Raw genomic sequence first — 19,784 nt, forward strand, 5'->3', positions numbered from 1 at the left:
GTGATAAGCTTTCCTTCTGCAGTTCTGAAGCGTGGACTTGGGCTGAAGTAATCAGTGTTGTGCAACACATGTCCAGGGGGCTATGGCTGGTGTGGAAACTTCTTAGTGTTGCACTGAGGGGCGCCTGGAGTCACCTACTAAGAGGCAGGCAGGGGTGTGGTAATTCCTATAGCCCGATGCCCAGAACCTATTGTTTGGGGTCAAGGGCAACACGTTTTCAAGTGCATTTTGCCCCTGGAACAAGTAGGCCCAATCCCGTAGAGCACAAACCCTTTGGCTGCCAATTTACAGTACCACATTATGGGTCAGGGAAAGGCATTGTCTACAGTGAAGGTAATATTTTTGTCCATGTGTTAATGCTGTTCAAACTTGAATTTTGGTTCATGAATGCAAAGCCTTTAATATGAGGTTGTGGACTCAAATTACATGTAACCTCGCACTGCACTACTGACAATGGTTCCAGTATAAGAATGTGCACACACGTTTTTAAAGTTGAGCTACATGAGTCTATGTATAATGCTCACAGAATGCTCTCTGATTAGATGCAAATATTTGCAGAAGCTTGAAAGCAAGAGTGATGATTCTTTGCTTTCAAAATAAAATGTTCACAAAAAAAATGCAAGTAGGAAAAAAACATTTTGCCAAACTACTGTAAACTTTTAGGTACCATATCTTTGCAGCTTCATTTAGTTACATGTTGATGGATGCTAGTATTTCCCAAAAATACTCATAATGGAAAATCAGTGTAACCAGTTTAAATACGATTATGGTAAACAAAAATAAGAAAGCATTGGCAGAGCCAGTAGGTCTGAAATTGGTAGTCAAGCTTTTGGTTTTGTCAATGCCTGACTAGTTTAGGCATGGTTTTTGTAAAACCTTATTGGCGTGGGAGCTGCTGGGCCTCCAACCAAACCAGGAAGAAGTTTTACGTCTGCCATTGCCAGGAGTACATTTCCAACCTTTCTCAGTATAAGAAAAGATTAGAGAAGAGCTGGTGAAAACCCTTAAAACATGCAAGTTAGTAGGTTTGCACAGACTCAAAATGGGATTTCAACACTGTAACTATTGCTTACCACTACCTTCAGCCCCAGTGTGTACATCTGCAGGAACGTGGCAACATAAGGGAATTGCTAGCATTCAAACTCTAGTACGGTACGAGCCCTAGCATAATCAGAGAGGCTGTATCAGAATTCCTATATAATGATATTGCTGCCGTAATTTGTCGCCCCATTACATGGCACAAAAGGGGAAGTTGGATTTTGTTACAGGACAAGTAGATTTATGATGCAACCTGCCCCATGGTCAAGTAGATATTTTATTAAATTTCACAGCCCTGGGCAGGGTACAGAGTTCTCTGATGTCCTGCCCCTACTAAAAGAGAAGGATTTATTGGAAATGAAGTAATAGTCTGTGATCCTAGGGCACTTAGGCAATGGTGAGTTTGGCAGTGATATTGAGGCGTGCGTGTAATATGGTGGGGATGACGTTTGCAAAATCATGATTTCAACACCCTCATCCTCAGTGATGGTAGACACATCTCTCCTGGTGGGCTGCTTGGAGGCATTATTCGCACCCCCCTTCTTGTTGATTGTCTGCTGACCTGCCCCCATGTTCTCCCTGAACACATGATGATATGGGCTGATGTAGACGGATTGGAATATGTCAGTGCCAGAATCAGGATTGGGGGCAGGTATTTATGAATTAATTACAGTATGTAATGAAAAATCAGTGTATCATCAGAGGCCAGAACCCTGGGTCTTGCTATAGTGCTGCCTCACCGACCGTGGTAAGGGGCACTGTTATGTGCCCCGGTGTACGCCAACATAAGCTTAGGTAGCTACATGACCTTTTACCTACATTTTTTCTACCTTGCTCTGCATAACAATTCTGGCACTGACCTTTTACCTAGTTATGTGCAGAATAAATGTTATTCCAATATTGTGCTCATTTATTTTGCATGTGGATTTCTAGTATCATATCTTAATCCCCCGCCCAGGACGTACACAGGAGGATTACCATCTTCTGTATAATAACTCTGTTCAAGAGTCACTGCTATCGTCATCCTTGGACGACAGGTCCACCATACGAAATGGCAAACCATTACATATCTAGGTAGAATCCCTGAGGATACATTTGGGTATAAAAGAACCACATTTTCACTGGGCAACCAGAGGAGAAGCTTCCACGCTGACACTAGACGCTGAAGGCAGGCCAGCAGAAAGCTACAACACGCAGTGGTCTGACATCCCTTGCGGGGTGTCCAACTCAAACCAATAAGGGGTCCTTCATTCTCTCCCATCAGGTAATGGGGTTAGCTCTTTCCTAGGGGATCCTTGGCTTTACACCTTCATACATGCTATGTGCACCTAGGTACACTTAGATAGGGGTTGCATCATAGGAGTACCCTTGATTACTGCCATGTATTGATAAGCCTGCATATAGTTACTATTTTAGCACCATGGTATAATTCTACCTTTTATTCACTCTGTTGGTGCTTGTAATATTATTTATCTGTTTCTGTCTAATGATTGTTGCAGCAAACATGTTTTATTCTAGAATGACGCTGGTTCAATAAATGCTTATTGAAAACGTCTCCATTGTTTATTCCTTGTCTCTCTCTCTCTGAGATCGAGTGAGCATGAGTGACTGAGCGAAATGTAGTGCTGTTCCATGATCCCTGAAGGATCAAGGGTTGGTTGTTTGATAGTTGCCAGAAACTATTTGCGCCTTGGTAAGGTTAGGGGGCTTATGATGGCACTGTGAGCTAGTTGGTCGAAAGGCTAACATATCTTTTGGAGGGTGTCTGGACACCAATCCCTTAGTTTATGTTTTCTAAAAGTGCATATCCTATGCATTATTAGGAACAACACTACAGCACATAATAAATAATAGGGGGCATGAGCACGCTACACAAAGGTTCCCTGGGTGGGTTATGAAATAATTCAACAGTTCCTAGACCCATATTCCTTGCAGTGAGTAAACACTCTTTCTGAGGTACTCTTTCCAAGGCGTACTGAATCCCAGTAAGCAGCACCGGGCAAAAGCCTTGTCCAAGCTTGTGCTCCTGTCTGCGGGGTGATCCAGGGTATAGATGGACCGCACACTGTGTTTATTTGAAATTAGGACTGAAGTTCGAGCAGGATTATAATGGATACAGTGGGTAGAGAGGTAGGAGGGCACACACAGAGCGACAGACCGCACCAGGACCTAGTCCGACTGTCTTAGTCCCATACCGGCTCTACCCTCAGGCCACAATGATAACCCTGCTGTTACACTTCACCTTGCTGTTCTCTCTGCAGGTGTGTCGGGTGCCAGTTCCCAAGACTGTTACTAACAGTATATGATACTAGCCCTAGCCCCCAATGCCAGCCCAAGGTCTTTTGGGCTGGCTGTGGGGGCTAGGAGTTGGCTTTAAAGGTTTGAAGAATATCAAGGGCAGGAGTAGGCAGCAGCAGCAGTAGGGTCAAAAATAGATGGTGGTATGGAATAGGGAGATGTAGAAGAAAGCGTAGAAGAGCAGCAGGTTTCTGAGCGGCCTTACAGATTGGCCGGCTAGTGACTTGTCCTGCCCTGAAGATGCAGCAGTGTCACTATGATGCCTCAAGACATGTCTCCAGAGCCCCTGGGCCACGGCACCAACACCACACTCCATCTTGGTCCTTGATCTTGGCTCTGCACAAACCTGTTCCCTGCAAGGCATGGGAGCATGTAAGTTAGCATGACTCCCATGCAACTCTTGCAGCTAGCTGAGGAAGAAAGTCCTGTAAAACCCCTGAAACTGCAGGGGACTAGAGAGAGGGAAAGGAGCAGTAATAGCCCTCCAGGGTGGTGTAGGTGGGCTGGGCCAGGGCGAGCGATGGGATGGCTCATAATAGGCTAGCCAGTAGTAGCGGTGGCGGCAGATCAGGCATGATCCAGAGACACTAAAACGGCGAGACGCTGCGTGCAACTCGCTGACCTGGAAAGCTCCTCCTGCTTCGGCGTACAGGTGTACGGGTGTGTATGCAAAAAAAACAAGTTAATGCCAAATCCAAATTTTTCCTGGCAATTTTAAAAATACCACTTTTAGAAAGTTGGCATTTTTCCGCTCTTATCTCTTTTGTTCCTGTAACCTGACCTGGGTCAATGACTGGGTGTAGCTGACAGTTAGACTATGAATTTCTCCCTGACAGTTACAAAAAGGAGAGATTAGGTGTGCCTGAATGGGCCATCTATTGGCAGGATGAGGGGCGGAGTTGAGTACAGCCCCACTTACAACTGACTAGCCTGTGCTCTGTCTTCATACAAAGGACCTAACGACCCTACATTGTCACTTCATCCAACTTGGAGCCATGCAGGGTAGTCAGGAAATTCCATGCACTACAAAGCTGCAATCTTGAAGATTTTTCCACCTTCCAGAACCAAAGCACCTGAGTATTAACTCTTTCCATGCGTCAGATGGCCCCCGGCCGTCCGACGTCACGGTGGGCGTGTGCGTTGGACGGCCGGGGGCAGTCTTAATCGCGCACGTGTGGAATTCGCCCGCACTGTGGGAGAAATCCACGCGCGTCCCAAGGGGTTAAAGTAGGACCTCAGAAGGACTGCCAATTTGCTAGACTGCGTCTCTACAACACTGCTAACCAGCCTGGATTGCTGCCCTACTTGTTCTGCTTCTCTGCTGCTTTCTGCCTGGGGACAAGAACTAGATCTTCAACTGTCCCAGGCCCTCCAGAATGAGGCACAGTGGCTTGTTTGCTGGCCTCCTGTTCAGAGCCCCAGGGACACAAAAGGCTTCCCTCATCTTGAGCCTGCATCTGGACCCAGTCTGAGTGAGTCCTGTCTCACCTAGTGGTGCCCCCCCCCCCAGTCCTGGTCACTTGGAGTTGATGCTAAAAGTGCCCAGATAGGCAATACCCAAAAATGGGGACTTAAATAATTTTTGGCTTAAAACTGCTCTGAGATCCAGGAGGAGGCATGGACCAACGTGCTCGCCTATCCACCCACGGTGCATCCCCAGTTGGATTGACTTTGCAGCTTTTCCCGCTACGTTCTTCTCTGTAGCAGTAAACCTATTTCGCTGGCTCTTTGCCAAAGAGGCATCTGACATCATGGAACTGTTTTTGACTACAGCCTTCTACCTCATCCTGCTAGAGATTTTCAATTTCCTTTTCAGAGACTATGGGCCTGATGTAGATCATGGTGAACAGGTTACTCCGTCACAATGGTGCTTCCTCATTGTACAACTCCTGCAGCCTTGCCCCCTGAACTTTTCCTTCTCAGGACATTTTCTCAAGACATTTTCTAAGTCTGAAAGCAAACACTGACTTGATCTAACTCATCTTATTTTTCGATTTTGACTCTGCCTCATGTGATTAAGTGTCCATGGTTGGATCTTTGATCTTTTAGGCGCTAGTTTTCACACAAAAATTTAAAAGTTTATAACTCTGGCTCTACTAATTGCATTTTTGTTGTTTTCTTGTCAAATAGTTCAAATTGACTCTATTTTTCTAGATTGGTTTGAGATTTTTCGTGTGTTGTGTTTTCACTGTTTTATTGTTTGTTTGCTGCATAGATACTTTACACATACCCTCTAAGCTAAGGCTTTTTGTGCCAAGCTACCCAGGGTTAAGCACAGTTTAATTAAGTGACTTTTTGTGGTTCACCCTGCAAGAGATTGTGGCTGTTGCTTGACCAGGGCTCATACCCCACTCACAAACAACCCAATTTCTAACACTGCCTGTTTGACACTTTATCATATAGCTAAAGTAAGGAGTGTTTGGAGAGTGTTTCAGCCTGATTCATCAAGCCGAAATCGGCTCGCAAAGGGTCAGATTCTGAGAATCTGGCCCTTTGCGAGCGCTATTTTTGCATTTGGGATTCATCATCCCAAATGCAAAAATCGGTAATTGCTAAATCGCTAAATTGCGAGGAATTACATTTAAGGAATCTCTATTTGAGATTCCTTAAATGCAATTCATCAACCATTTTTAAATTGCTAATTCGCAATTTCGGGCCGCTATTTACCGAGAGGTCAGACCTCTCGGTAAATAGCAAAAACTTAGAAAAATGCTTTTAAAAGCATTTTACTAAGTTGCATGTTGCACACACACATGTCCTCTGGACATGTGTGTGCGCAACACCTGTTTCAATTTGCATTTAAGGGGTGCTACAGGGTGTCCTTTGGACACCCCTGGCACCCTTTAAATCGCTATCTTATTTGCGAGTAGCAAATTGCTAATCGCAAATAAGGAATACTCCCCATTCATTCCTATGGGCCTTTTGGCCCATAGGAATGAATGGGGAGTTATTCCTTATTTGCGATTAGCAATTTGCTACTCACAAATAAGGATTGTGTAGGAATCGCTATTTATTTAGCAATTCCTACATGAATCCCGTTTTGCAAGTCCTTAATAGCGATTCCTTATGAATCGCTATTAGGGGCTCGCAAAACGGGAGATTGATGAATCAGGCTGTTTGTCTTTCTGTGAGAAACGGGGTAGCCTGGTGCGGAGCGGGTAGGCCAAACTCAGAGGCATTGTGTAAAGCATCTGCGCAGCCAAAAACACACTGGGCACACTACAAAAAGAGACCACAGCAGGTTAGGTGAGAAAACAGCATATGTATTATGCAGAACACGTCATAAGGCAATCACAGTTGTAACACTGTGCCAGCTGGCACCGGATAGCCATATACAGGGGGACAACTTACACGGCAGGGCCAATCGGGCCGCTGCCAGAAGCATCACGAGTGCAAAGAAAGAATAAATGTACCCATCAGTCATGACTGTTGAGCAGCCAGTGCCTCCCGGCAAGATCATGAGATTAGCATCATGGCAATAACCATTAGGCATAAACATAAAGCGTCACATGAGGCATCATCTAGAGCATACATGCATGATACATGAATCCTCGGCCCATTATGCATAAAACCAGCAGTGCAGGCCTTCGGGGAAGAAAAGCATTACCAGCATAGCCATAACACTTGTGGCATTTCAATAAGCACATAGGGATGAAGTGTAAGAAATAAATGTAAAGTCCATCAGCATTAGATGAATAACAGCCAGTAGCTTCTGGCAAGTCTATGCACGTAGTTTAAACCCATTAACATAAAAGCACTAGGCATAACATGTGAGTATAAACATGAAACCTCATAACATGGTATGAAAGCATTAAACATGCACAGTAGGCATCCTTGTGGGCATAAACATTAGGCGGAACACCAACAGCATCAGGCATACACATGAAGCCTAGAATGAGAACATCCGGTCAGGCATATAAACACACTATGCGCGAAACCCTATTAGAGTGGGGCCTCTCAATAGCAAGAACACCTAGACAGGAAAACATCATGGCCTGACATTAGTATTAGGCATAGAAACCTGTGGGCATAATCTCATTGCCATAAATCAGAATGGATCAGACATAGACCTAGATCACCATAGCCTGATATCGGCATGCACATTAACATTTGGCATGATCACATAACATTAGGCAGGCTTGCATGAAGACACGTTATGCAGAACACCAATACTGTGAGCATTAGGAGAAACATTTGGCACCAACCTGAGTATAAGTGCATCCTACATAAAACATAGGCCATCATGCATGAAAATATTAGCAACTTATGGGAGGTAACACCACCTCAGGCCCCATATTACAGCGTAAATAACACATCCTGCATTAGGCAACCTAAGTGGTGGAGATGCATTAGGCATAGACATAGAGCATCCCCATGGGCATAACAGCAGTAGTAGTGGCCCAACCTAGCATTCAAAAATAACCCTTCCCAACGTCGGCGGAAAGCTTTTGGCGCTACTGCGCCGGGGGAGTCCCTCTTCCGAAGGACCTCAAGTTAACAATGCCCAAAGTTGCAGCTGCCCGCTTCCGCAGTGCAGCTGTGAGGACGGGGGCCACCAAGTCACTGTTCTCATGGGCGTCTCTCCCGGATTCCATAGCCAAGGCGGCCGCCCATTGCAGCTGCCCACTGTCAAGTGGGGCAGCTAAGGAACAACATGAGCCTCAATACCGGGGGCAGGCACCGGCAATGTGCCCCGACATCCCCCCCCCCCCCCCCAACCACGGGATGACTGAGCCCCACTCACCGGGCTCCTCTTGGGGAATCGGCTCTTCCGATGACCTTCGCACCGGTCCCAGGCAGCTACGCCGCTCTTCACCCGGGTCCCTCGCCGGGGACCAGGGACTTTGGTATGGAGTTGGCAGGCTCTGGACTCTTCTCCGCACCACTTTGAGGCTTTGACTGCACTTGGGGCTCTCCTCAGTTCACGGAGAGCCCCCCTTTATGGAGCGAAGTATCCGTCGATGTGGGGACGTTGGCCAGCATGGGGTAGGCTCCCGCTTGGCTCCTCAGCAGACATGGGGCTCCCTTGTTACTCTGGGAGCCCCCTCCTCCTCACTTCGGCCCCTCCGGCGAGGTCCCGTCCCCTCCCGGGTCGCCGTAGGCAGCGCAGCCATCCTCTTCTCCTGCGCAACCCTGGTTGCGGCGGTGATTTGCCGCGAGATTAAAGTGTGGGGTGGGCTCCCGCTGATGTGGCAGTAAACCAACAGGATGGGCACCCTTTTGGTTTTTAAATATACAGCATGCAGGGTGGGCACCCGCTGTTGGTTCAAGTGTAGATGCAGGGCCGGCACCTGCAAACAGTAGCAAACAACGGGGTGGGCTCCCGCTCGTTTCAAAGGAACATCAAGGCGGCAATAACGCGGGCTGGGCACCCGCGAGGGCGACAAAATGCAGGCTAGGCTCCCGCTGTGCTTTTAGAACCACCAGCTCTCCTTGGCAGCACGCGCTGCAGGACCCACGCACCTTCTTCTCCTGGGCAGGTGCTGGGGGCAGCCCTCACGAGGCGCTAGGTCAGGAGGGCAGGCAGGCAAAGCTTGGTCAGATCAGCAGACGGAACGGTCATTTCCCACAAAGTGGCACTCCTCCTAGCATAGCAGTTTATACTCCAGCGAAGGGCTCTCACTGGCCCTGTGGACACGGAGGGGTACAGATGAGCACAGGGGCCAGCACACAGGCCCTTGCAGTGGTACCTCCTGGCAGAGTGTCCCCTCTCAAGCAAAGTTTGCGCACCGTCTGTCACATGGAGGCACAGCCCCCTATATATATACCCCCCTCACCCAACCTCCAGAAAGGGCTGGAACGTTCTAGAAGGCTCCTGGCAGTTCCAGTCCCAACTGTCACTTTGGGGGAGGTGTAGAGCACCCTGCCTGCCAGACTTCCCGCCAAGAGCTGGGGGCTGGGCAACAGACAACTAGACTGGCAACCCACCTCAGGCAGGCGGCACAACCACACAATAATGGCGTACATTTTAGAAGGGCAGTTTCTGCAATGGTGAAAATAAAGTTGCATACACCATTGCACCGCATTTATTATTTTCCTCTCACACAACACATGGCATATACATTTCCTACCATGGGGGAGATGTCCCCTAAAGGGGGGTTCCTAATATAAGCCTGTGTAAGGCAGACAGCACATACACTTGGCACTGCTAACCAGCGCTAAAGTGTCCAACGTCCGACAACCACTCATTCCACAACAGCAAAAAGGCTAGGGGGAAGGCGAAAAAGTTTGGGATGACCCTGCAGGCAGGGCCAAGTGCAACACTTTCTAATTCTTGCAGATTCCTGCTGAAATTGTGGAGCAAGCTCGATTAAAGCCACTGTTGGACTCTGCCCTTTCTGCAGGGCCATCCCCAAACATTTTGATTTCTCTCCTCCTGTTTTGCTGAATTTGTTTTTGTTAGCCTTAAGACTGCACACTTTACCAATGCTAACCAGGGCTCTCTCCCCTAAACACAGTAACATTGATTCACACCCAATTGGCACATTTAGCTCACTTGAAAATCCCTTGTAAATTGGTATTACGTGTACCCAGGGCTTGTAAATTAAATACTACTAGTGGGCCTGCAGCACTTATAATGCCACCCATTTAAAAGTAGCCTTGCCAAACATGTCTCAGGCATCTCATTGCAGCCTCTGTGTGCAGTTAGTTTAAACTTTGCATTTCAACCTGACAAAATAAACCAGGCCTAAACCTTTCCTTTTCATACATATAAGTCAAGTCAAGTCAAGTCAAATAGGCTTTATTTCGACATAAAAAATATCTTAAAAAGCATACATACATATAAAATTCTTTTTGGAGCATTGAAAGTAAAAAGTGTAAAAACCCCTTGCATGATAAAAATCAGCAATTTTTACTATAATTTTTAGGGGGAGAATTATATAAATTACCTAAAAGAGGTATGTTTAAGAAACAGACCACAGAAGTAAAAACATGATTAAACAATTTGCCTAAGTCTCTTTGACCGAATCCGCCATGCCCACCCAAGATACTTCGAGGTGGCGCATGCAAAAAATGTGCGAGTGTCTGAAAGTAATATCCTTAGTGCCACATTACAATGTCTTGTGCCCAAGGTGAGACACATGGGTTTTAACCATTTCATCCGTGGAACCTTATAGGCAGGGCACTCGAATAACAAATGAGGGACAGATTCACGGCGCTGTGGGCAGAAGGGGCACCATGGAGCAGTCTGGTAAGGAATTTTCCAGTGGCATGTGAGTTCCATTACAGGGAGAAGACCTATTCTAAATTTAAAATACAGGGATCTTTCCCATGGGGCTGAGATAATATCCAAATACAATTCTCTAATGGGGACATCTTTGAACTCCACAAAGTTTCTAGTCGTTTTGCAAATCGTTGCAGAAGAGTTTCTTTTGTTTGCCACCCATGTCCAGTAAAGTTGTTTTAGCATTGATTTGGGCGGGGCTGTCTGTTGATGCCATGCTTCTTCCAGCCCCAGATTGGCAAGTAGTGCTTTGATGTCCCTTAGCCATTTTATTTTTGCCCAACCTGTAGATTTGATTATCTCCCGCAGGCCATCCGCATAACTTGAGAGCTCAGGCACTCTCCAGATGCGGGCCCACAGAAGCAAAGGGCGTAACTTTGCTTGGTCTTCAATCGCCCGACAGCCCATGTCCAATTGAAATGGTAGAATGGGGACAGATGGACCGAGAGACATCAAACTTCTCAAGAAGATGTTCTCAGCTCGAGTAAGCTCTTTCATGTTTGACATTCCCCAGAGTTCCGCCCCATAAAGAGCGGCACTTACTCCTCTGGCCGAGTAAATGTCCATTACTGCTGCTATTGGTTTTATGGAAGCTGCTCTCTGCTCTTTCAGCAGGTCCCCAGTTACTCTTTTCAAACTCAACAACATTTTGGTCAAGTGATAGTCCCATTTCATGGAGTCCACCAGCCGGAGACCCAGATAGTCGAACGTCTTGGTCCTTTCCAGTGCAACGGACCCCAGTGTTGGAGGAGGGCCAAGTTTTTGCGGGGGGTTCAGGATGAGATACTTTGTTTTATCTGTATTAATACAGAGTCCTCTCTGCTTGCAAAAATCGTCAAAACCAGAGAGAAGCTGCTGAAGGCCCATTGGGGATTTTGACAGAAGTAAAGTATCGTCCGCAAAAAGCAGAGTGGGAATTAAACGGCCTGCCAAACGGGGTGCATCTGCTGGTATCCTGGTCAAGTAGTCCACCACCCCATTTACATAGAGAGAGAATAGGGTTGGGGCAAGTACGCAACCTTGCCGCACACCTCTATTCACATCTATTCTTGAGGTCTTTTGACCATTCGGCCCCCAGCGTATTTGGGCATAGTTCTTTTCATGAACCTCATGATCAAATGAAGCAAGTAGGGTGGCATGCCAAGGTCACACAAAACCTTCCATAGGTTGTTTCTGGGAACCAAATCAAAGGCCGTCCGGAGGTCGATGAAGGCCAGATATAAAGTACCCTTCCCAATCGTAACGACCTTCCAGTGGATCATGAGCAGCCTTAACGATTGTTCTATTGTTCCTGTGCCAGCTCGGAACCCAGCCTGGAAATCCGAAAGTATCTTATTTTCGTCAGCCCACTGCTGAACTCTGGCTAAAAGGACCTTGCCCGCTACTTTTTTGTGAACAATCTATCAGGCTAATCGGCCTGTAATTTGCTGGGTCGTCTCTTGAGCCTTTCTTGTGCAGGGGGACCACCTCGGCGGCCATCCATGAGGCGGGCAGGGGAGCACCTGCCCTAGCCGCATTTAATACTGATGCGATTAGCATACCCCAATCACCTAAGTCTGCGCGAAGCAGGTCGCCAGGAAGGCCATCGGGACCAGCCGCTTTGCGCGGAACAAGAGATTTTATAGCACCTTCCGCTTCTTTCCTGGTAAACAGACTTTCCTCGTAACTCCCATCACCTCGAGAGATCTGTGGTAGTGGGAAATCCATCGCTTCTGCTACAGATGCTGTATACAATTTTGAGAAGTGTAATACATATAAGTCAACCCTAGGGTAGGCCCTAAACAGTTCACAGGGCAAGGTGCAGTGTGTTTAAAAAGTTGGACATGTACTTTTAACTTTTTCATGTCCTGGTAGTGAAAATCTCTGAAATAACTATTGTAAGGCCTGCCTCTCCCATAGGCTACTATTGGGTTACCTTACTATACTTAAAAAGTGATATAGTTCAATGAATGCAGGTTGGACTGTTGAGTGTGTAGCCTGCATCCTGGGTCACATGACTAGGTATAGCTGGCAGCTTGTCTTTGTGTATTGCTCCCAGACAGTGAGACAAACAGGGAACAGGTGTTGGCCATCCTCAAATTGATTAGGGAGCGGAGCTGTCATCTACCGTACTTGCACATCACAAAGACTCTGTCTCAGCACACTCACAGAGAGTTTCACACTAGTCTTTTGTGCCCCCATACTAGCTGGGGTGAGGGCAGGGAGGCATGGCAATTCCAGACACCTGTGTGAGGGGCAGACTATAGAAGCTTCTCACACTTCAGAGTGGGCCCCAATTATAAGTAGTGGACCCTCAGATCCAACTCTTCAGATTCTGGACCTGTGGACTTTGGCAGAAGGAAAGACTGCCCAGCTGTGAAGTCTGCCCTCTGACCTGCTTGCTGACCAAGAAATACTTTGCTGATTAAGGCCTGTTGTTGCAGCACCAAGACTCTTCTGCGGCTGTGAGATGCCCTGCTGAATTCAGCCTGCCTGTATGGCCCGGAACTTGCCAAGGGTCAGTTGGCTGGCCTCCTGTTCAAGCCACAGGAACATAACAGGCTTCTTCTATGTTGATGCATCTCCACGCAACACACTGCAGCCCTCCGTCAACTCAAGCCAGCCTGATGCAGCTCGTCCTCCGTGCCAATGCATCTCAGCACATGTCTGGACTTCTTCAATGGTGCGCAGCCCAACGCTGAAGCCAATCCAGTGTGACACAATCTAGTACCCTGGGCCAACGCATCGCAGCGTAAGTGTTCGCTACCCCACCGGTATCCTCGATGAATACACAGGTCCCGCATCGCAGCTCTTCATCGATGGTACTCAAAACCTCCATTGCGTGACGCATCTCGAACCCGGACCTCCCATCTCAGCTCTTCGTCGATGGCTCCTTTATGCAGGCCCATGCATCTTGACACAAGGAATACGCATCTCAACAACCAGACCACAAGGTAGTTTTGTAAGTGGACTGAAGTCAGTCTTGTTTATAGTCCGCCCTCCATCGTGGTCGGCCTGGACTTATGTCTTGGGCTGCGTCTACCGTGACCAGATAACTGTGGTTTGCTCCTTTTGCTTCTTAGCACTTGATTTCCCTCAAACCTTGAAACCTCTTATATCTCATGCTCTTTTAATTGGATTTTTGTTGTTTTGGTATCTAATAATTTTTTTATGTTACTCTAATTTTCTAAATTGTTGTGGAGTTTTTCTTGTGTTGTGTTTTCATTTTATTGCTGTTTGAAGTGCTGCATAAATACTTTACACACTGCCTCTAAGTTGCGCTTGACTGTTTTTGTTCCAAGCTACCAGATTGTTAAGCACAGGTTAATTTGGGGTTTGTTTGTGTTCCCACTGAGAAGAATTGTGGTTGCTGCTTGAGTTGTATTTCACCCCCCTCAACCAGTAACTTAATTTCCTACAATTACCCTGAGAGCAAAGGCTTTGTACGATCTACATCCCTACTTTACTCCTGTGCTAAGATTATAATTTAAAGACATGTTTCACCCCATCTCTGTCGTTAGAGAATAATCTTTTAACTTATTGCGGCTGTTAGACCTGGCATCCTTGGCTTGATTTTCCCTTAACTTTTTGCCTTCAGACCTCCTGTTTGCTGACTTTGTTTTTGCTTGCTTTAAAATTATGCACACTTTACTACTGCTAACCAGTGATGAAGTGCTTGTGCTCTCTGCTTAAAACATGAAGATTGGCTAACACTCATTGGTACATTTACATTACCTGTAAGTCCCTCTTAAAGTGGCACTACCTGTGCCTAAGGCATGTTAATTAAAGACTAGTAGTGGGCCTGCAGCACTGATTGTGCCACCCACTAAAGTAATACTTTAAACATGTCTCAGGCCATTCATCGCAGCCTGCGTACGCAGTTTTAAACTGCCATTTTGACATGGCAAAAGACATCTTTTTCTAGTCCCAACCCTTCCATTTTAATAAATATACCCCTCAGTTAGGACATGGATAGCCCTGAGGGCATGTTGCAGTGTATTTAAAAAGTTTGACATGTACTTTTAAGTTTTATGTGTCCTAGTAGTGAAATACTCCTGCTGTCATTTTTTACTACTGCAAGATCTACCTCTTCCATAGGATAACATTGCAGTTACCTGATTCAATTTTATAAGGGTAATTTCCAAATGGGAACAGATGAGCAGTTCATGTTTGGTGTATTTGGGACTGTAATGAAAAACCCTAACTTTTTAAAATGGCACTTTTAGAAAGTTACCAAAAAATAGAATTTTTAAGAGGGTCAAAGAGAATATATTTAATGACCTGTCATTTCACTTCCCTACATCATATTCTCATCATACTAAACAGAAATGACCGGTCCTTTGTCCGGCTTTCGGACGACAGAGAGAGGTACCGATGGACAGAGCGGGGCCTCATATTCCAGAGCGGTTGCCGGGTGAGGTGAGGTCGTCTCCCACGCAAAGCGGGGATTAAGACAAAATTACTTCTTCCAGTGCACATTGTGGCTTCAAGTTCCTGGTAGATATAAGCATTTCATATATAGTAAAACACTATTTTGGTTATATTTTTGCACATTTCACGTTTTCATGTTGCAGTAGCTTATTATCATCTAGGTCCTGACGAAAGCCGGATAGATTTCCAATTTGGCTGAAACATGTTGACCGTCCTGCACAGCGCCATAGTGTAGTTATATACTTAGGCTACCCGGCGTGGTTTTAACTTTGACACTTAGACAATCCTCATTAAACATATTTTTTGTCTAAGTCGTTAATTTTAATTTTCACTTCCCACAGCACAACACTACACACCTTTAGCACTACCCTTTGAGTAACACTCTGGCTAGAGTTTCTATTTCACATCCATACCCGCACCGTCATTTGATGGTTTGGGCGGCCTGTTGGATGGATTAACAAATCGCACATGATGAGATTCCGCCAGAAGGGTGGGCTGATGGGAATATCTCAGCCAGTTGTAACTCATTCACTTTTTGCATGAGTCCTGTTGTTTTCTAAGTTACTAGTACAGCAACACACAGAGGACCGGTCATTTCTTTTTAGTATGATGACTTTTAGAAAGTTGGCATTTTCCTGCCTTAGTCATTTGGTGCCTGCAGTCTGTCTACGGGTCACATGACTGGGTATGGGCTGTGTGTATTCCTCCTAGACAGCCACACACAATGGTGAGGTCAGGTGTGCCTGGATGTGCCATCACTGGCAGGATGGGAGGGAGGAGCTGGACCCAGCCCTATTATACATGAATATAGTATTCTAAATATATTGTAAATATATATTTGGAGCCCATCTGTGCACTTCAAAGTCCTGCATCTAGAAGCTTCTCACCACTCTAAAGGCATAACTGGGTATATATAATGGATCTCAATCCAATCCAATTCATTTTGTATAGCACGTTAATCACCCGTGAGGGTATCCAGGTGCAGAGATTGTTGCAGCTGAGGCCATTCGAATAACCAGGTATTGAGTCCTTTTCTGAATTCCAGCAGGGAAGATGAGGTCCATAGGTGATGTGGGGATGGAGAAAGATGTGGGGGTGGGGAAAGGAAGAGAGAGGTGGAGCGCAGATGTCTGGATGGGAGGTGGAAATTCAGTCAATGGTTGATGTACGCTGGTCCTAGTTTGTGGAGACTTTGAAGGCGTGGATCGCATTTTGAACTGGCATCTCTTCTGGATCGGAAGCCAGTGGAACTTTTCGCGGTGCTGGGTAATGTGGGTCTGCTTGGGGGGGCAAGGATGAGTCTGGCTGCTGAGTTTTGTATCATATGCAGTCTCTTGTGGAGTTGCATGGCGATTCCTGCATAGAGTGCGCTGCTGTAGTCCTGTCGGCTGGTGACCAGGGCTTGGGTGACTGTGCTTCTAGTGTCGATGGGGAGCCACTTGAAAATCTTGCGGAGTATGAAGAGGGTGAGGAAACAGGTGGATGAGACTGCATTGGACTGTTTTTTCATAATCAGCTTACTGTCCAGGATAATGCCGAGGTTGCAGGCATGGCTGGTCGGAGTAGGTGAGGGTGCTCCATGTGACGTTACATGCGAGGAGTTTCCAAAGATCAGCACTTCTGTCTTGTCTGTGTTGAGTTGTAGACAGTTGGTTCTCATCCAGTCGGCGATGTTCGTCATGCACTTGTGGTAGTTTGTCAGTGTGATGGTGGGGTCTTCTGATAGTGAGATGATGAGCTGGGTATCGTCAGCGTAGGATATTATGTTTAGTCCATGTGATCTTACAACTTTGGCCTAAAGAGTCATGTAGGTGTTGAATGGGGTGCAGCTGAGGGACAAACCTTGAGGGACGCTGCAGATGTTTTTCTTGGGTTCTGATGTGAAGGGCGGGAGGCGGATTTTCTGGGTTCTATCTGTGAGGAAGGAGGAAATCCATGTGAGGGCATTCCCCCTGATTCCAATGGTATGCAGTTTTTTGATCATAGTGTGGTGGCATACTGTGTCGATTTCTGCTGAGAGGTCAAGGAGGATCGGGGCACCTGTTTTTTTTTTGGGACGAGGAGGAATCTGATGTTGTTCGTTGCTGCCAACAAGGCGGTTTCAGTGCTATGATTGGTGTGTAATCCAGATTGGGAAGTGTCTAGAAGATCATGGCTCTCCAAGTGTTCCATGAGTTGGCAGTTGATGGCCTTTTGGTGGGAAAGGGAGCAGAGAGATAGTGTGGTAGTTCTTGAGTTTAGTGGGGTCGGCGGATGGTTTCTTGAGTAAGGGCTTGACTTTTGCATGCTTCCATTCTTTGGTGGATGTGACTGTGGTATTCAATGCATTGAGGATGGGGTAAGCTTGCTGCTGATTGTCTTTGTCCCATGGTTGAAGATGTGGTGAGGGCATGGGTATGTGGGTGCCCCTGAGTGGACAGAGGTCATGATGGCAGTGATGTCTTGCATGGCGAGCTGGTCCCAGGTAGTGAGGAGGTAGTTGTGTTCTTTATTCGTGGGGTCAAGATGGCTGGGGAAGTCGATGGGCTGGGGTTAAAATTTTCTGCAGATGGTGGAAATCTTGTTGTGGAAAAAGTCTGCCAGAGAGTTGCAGAGTTCTTGTGAAGGGGTGATGACATTTTCGGTGGATTACGGGCAGGACAACTCTCTGACAATGTTGAAGAGTACCTTGCTGTGACTGGAGCTTGGTTTGATGCGGTCGGCCAGACCGCTTCTTTTTGTCTTTTCAGGATTTGGTAGGCTGGTTGAGGTCGGTTTTGAAGGAGTGGAGGTCTGCAGGCTCCATGCTGATGCGCCATTTATTTTCGAGTTATTTACAGGTACACTTTTAGGTTCTTCAATGTGTTGTGTACCAGATGGCTTGCTTGGGGGATCTTTTGGACTTAGTGGGTTTGTAGAGGGCAACTATGTTGGCACAGTCTGTGATCAAGGCGGAGAAGTTGTTGACTGCCTGATTGAGGTTGGCTGTGGTGTGAGGGTGGTAGGTGTTGAGGGCGTCACGCCATTGGCTCTCTGAGATTTTGTTCCAGCTGCAGTGTGACGTCCTGGGTGGTTTGGGGGTGGTGCCAGGGAATCCCGAGATGATGAAGTGGACAATGGCTTTATCCATCCAGGTGAGATTGTGATGTGGCTGGATTTGAATCTGATGCTTGCCCTGAGATCGGTCAAGTGGGTATCCTGCGATGTGGGTGGGTTGGTGACCAGTTGGGTGAGGTAGATGTTTCTCATGCTTTCAATAAGGCTTAGCTGTGTTGGGATTTTTGGGATTGTCAAGGTAAAAGTTGAGATCGCCATGGAAAATTTTGTTTTCGGAGTCCAAGCCGAGCGAAGCAATGAAGTTGGCGACAGTGTTGCACAAACTGAGGCAAGGACCTGGGGTCCTGTAGGGGAGGGTGCTTCTGATGGTGGTTTGGTTGATGGTTCTGAGTTGAAAGTTGAGGTGTTGCATGATCAGTGTGACGTCATCTGCGGTGGTGGTGCAGTGGATATTCTTCTTGTGACTTAAGGCGATTCCACCTCGGTGTTTGTTGATGCGGTCTCGGTGAGTGATCTTGTAGTCATCGGGCATGGTTGAGGCTAAGTCGTGTGCGGATGCGGGTTGAGCAGGTCTCTGTGAGGAAAATGATATGACAGTCCCCTGAAGGCCAGTCTGCAAATGCCTGCAATTCAGGCTTAATGCAAAAGCCACATAATAGAGATCTCCCCTGCACAAGGTAAGATGCAGCGCTCTCTGACCCTTTTTTCCACAGCCCAGGTTGGTACCTCTGAGTTTAATGAGGGTCAATGCTTCTACTGCACACGTCTCTGTATATTTTGCAGATGAGAAATGCTCAGAGGCTTAATTCCAGTATGTCACGTTAGTTTCTCATTTTCCTGTGGTGATGGTTTCTCTCTCCTTTGAAGCCTGCGGATGCACACCTCCCTTTGCTTCTAATCCTGCATCTTTTGCTACTCTACTAAGCCTGCAGAGTTGACTTTTTTTGGTGCCCAGTCGGTAGTTACTGCCTTCCCTTTGTCAACAGCTAAATGTAAATTGTGTGTTCCCTACTCTGCAGTACCAACATCTCTATTTGCTGGCACAAATCAATTTTGGGAGCGTGTTTATGAGATCTTCTAGGACAAAGGACATTTTGTTTAATTGATGTGAAAGGTTCTTTGATTGTTCTGGGACTTCACAAACATTATTTGCCTCCTCCTAAGTTATTTTATGATCCCACCCACCAACCCGCCGTTAGGAGATCTGCAACACACACTAACGTAGGTCCCCGATGCTTTTTGTATTTTGATCGGTTGCAAAAAATGTGCAGCAAAAGTCACCCATTTACTCTTTAATCAGAGTTCCAGATTCTACCGATGCTCAATATAAAATGTAATTGATGACGAAGAGTGCCACACAGAACATCTTCAGCGACATGGCCACTCTGTTTCTACCAAAGCTCACCTGTAAGATGTGACCCTGGCTAAAATAATTGACTCAAGTGTTTATGAGACAATGAACTGTACAAACGTAAGTAACAGATCTGAAATGGGCAAGGAGGGGGCACAAAGGTCAACACAAGATGAGGGAGGATAGAGAAGTGAAATCACAGATTATGAAAACACGGCTGCAGAGACGAACAGTGATTTGAAGGGGGTTTCTTCTTCAGGTTGGCTCCTCAGGCTAGTCAGATATGCTTACCTACCACTCTGTGTTTTGATTCTGCAGCAGGATTCGAACTCCAGCCCTTTGTTTGTCTCATTCCCTTTCCCTGTGTCCCCCCAAATGTCTGTAATCTGCAGCAAGTCTACATTTGCTTGCTGGTGTGTTTTTTTG

At 46.6% G+C, this 19,784-nt stretch overlaps 1 protein-coding gene across 1 annotated transcript in view; it reads left to right on the top strand.

Moving 5' to 3' along the window:
- LOC147727913 (coiled-coil domain-containing protein 17-like) overlaps positions 1–19,784 on the top strand; it is a 751,707-nt gene that overhangs the window by 121,789 nt on the left and 610,134 nt on the right. The window lies entirely within an intron of this gene.

This window comes from Lissotriton vulgaris, chromosome 3_1, assembly GCF_964263255.1.
Source record: "Lissotriton vulgaris chromosome 3_1, aLisVul1.2, whole genome shotgun sequence".
Classification (NCBI taxonomy): Eukaryota; Metazoa; Chordata; class Amphibia; order Caudata; family Salamandridae; genus Lissotriton; species Lissotriton vulgaris.